Below are 2370 nucleotides of genomic sequence, written 5' to 3'. Positions count from 1 at the left end.
GCAAGCGATTTGATAACATCAATAAAGGGGAATCAATTTGTCAGCAAGAGTTCTAGTTTTGCAGACAGCATGGCTATGTCTGACTCCCAAGATTTTGTTTTGTTTCATTTGTACCTCAGGAAAGATGTGCAGTCTATTGTATATTCAATAAACATGTCTATTCCCATCACAATGACCTGATCATGTAAAAGCTCCTGATAAAAGCTCTGGGAATGACTAAAAACCATTGGTTTTTGAATGAGCTCCACAACTGGTCTTAAATTCTTTTGCGTCCTGAAACAGGCTCTAAGAATGTCACGTTCACAGGTAAAACTAGATGCAATTAAGCATTTTTGCTCTGGAAACACTAAAAATATTTCCCATATAAATGAATGGCAATTCTATCTTCTTTTTATGCCCTTTAGGGTTACAGGGGGGTTCACGGAAACTCTACTTTGGGGAGGTGAGGCAGGGTGGAGGGAACCTGTATTGTAAAAGTCCAGATGCACTTTCACCAAGCATCTAAGAGGGAGGGGTCTCAGCTGAGGACAATGGGTCAGATGGCTTCCAGAATGAACGCGGGTCCAGCTTCTCCTAAACCCCCTTTTCTCCATGAAAACACATTGCAAACTGCTAAACGGATCCCACCGATTAAGTATTTTGCAGATAGGGCTCCGTGCATGTTTTCTGGATGTTTTTATGCTTTTGCTTAATACATCCTGGACAAGTAAAGATAAAAAGTAAAATAGTAACAAGGAACAGAAGGAATGCATAAAAAACTACCAAAATAGATTTTAGTACAAATGTCAATGAGTCACTAAATGTAAATTGTCTAAACATACCAGTTACTGACTCAATGAAGAGGAAAAAAATCATGCTTACCAGAAGCAAAATTAAATATAATCACATGAACAGGTTAATCTCTTTCATATATATATATATATATATATATATACACACACATAAATTCTATGCCACACAATCACACTCAAAACACTAATTACAAGACTGGGGAGGCTAAATTAATTTTAGAGGAATGAAATTTCAGAACAAGGACTGTTACCAGATATACGAGTATAAGAGTCAATTAATCAAATAACATTGTAATAATAAATGTGTATGCTCATAAGAATAGGAAATCAAATTTCATGAAGCAAATACCTTATAGAACTGAAAAGAGAAAGACAGATGTAGATGCAGACAGATGCAGAATTATAGTTGGAAACTTCAACATTTCTCTCGCAGCAGTCGATAAAACAAGCAGATTGAAAAATCAATGGAAATATAAAAGAAGAGCAACTAACTTGATGTAGTTGAAATTGCTGAAATGATTACAGAAAAGACATTCCTATAAGTAAACCAAGCAATATCTATGCCATTACAGGTCGAGTTTCCCGTGGCAGCATTCCTAAGGGCAGCCGCAGACATTTCTTCTGTTTACAAAGCTTACTCTGCCCTGCTTCCCGCCTGATTGAGTGACGTCAGCATCAGCTCACAGAAGCTAGTACCAAGCCCATTGGAATTATCAACACCAACCAGAAAGATGCCCGGAAACCCTCCTGTCTAAAAGAGTCACAGATATCCCAAAGACTTACACTACCAGAATTGATCTTTGGTTCTCTCTCTTGCCTCTGGCTCCTGCTCACTACCTGAAATACTGGCTCTGGCTCCAGTTGGGACTCTTTTTGCCTTTCCTTTTTCTGCCAGATCCCAAAGCAAAAGGGGTGGCTGTGACATTGAATGCTTTTCTCGCCAGACTCTGTTGTAATTTGTCATTGGGTCTGTAAAAAACCTATTTCCTCTTCCTTTATGTAATAGGGGCCCTCATGGACTTTATACATTTTAAGTTAGCGAATTCTCTGGCTTTAGATAAAGGGCCAGCTCTAACCTTTTCTGGCGATTCTAAACTCCTTTCACTTCATTTCCTTTGATTTTCTGTTCCCTACAAACTTCACCTCTTCTATTAATTAAAGGTATCTATTTCTTCTCAGAAAGAGCTAACAACAGGGGGCAGGGGGATCAATAAATTTAAAATAATGTAAATCAAGTGAGTATATTCCCTGACCATAATGGAGTTTAACTAGAAATCAATAACCTAAAAATTTCTGAAACACTCTCCCCCAAGTATTTGGGGAATATTTAGATGTCTAAATAATCTATGTTTCCAAGAAGAAATCAAGAGAAAAATAAGTACATCATTCCGAATTGAATGAAAATGAGTTTACAGAATTGAAGAGCAATAGGAGAGTGCTTGCAAATCAATCATCTTCCTTCTTAAGCTACTAGGAAGATATATACAAATAATATCTAATGCCCAAGCTTCTTCATAATGCAAACAATGGTTTGGCTTGACAATGTAGCCACCTGTTGTCTTTCCATCAGCATAGTCAC

This window comes from Echinops telfairi, unplaced genomic scaffold (assembly GCF_000313985.2).
Source record: "Echinops telfairi isolate 266 unplaced genomic scaffold, ASM31398v2 ScPeMD7_5868;HRSCAF=6743_0, whole genome shotgun sequence".
NCBI classification, from domain to species: domain Eukaryota; kingdom Metazoa; phylum Chordata; class Mammalia; order Afrosoricida; family Tenrecidae; genus Echinops; species Echinops telfairi.
The sequence above is the reverse complement of the archived record's forward strand: the minus strand, read 5'-3'. Positions refer to the sequence as shown.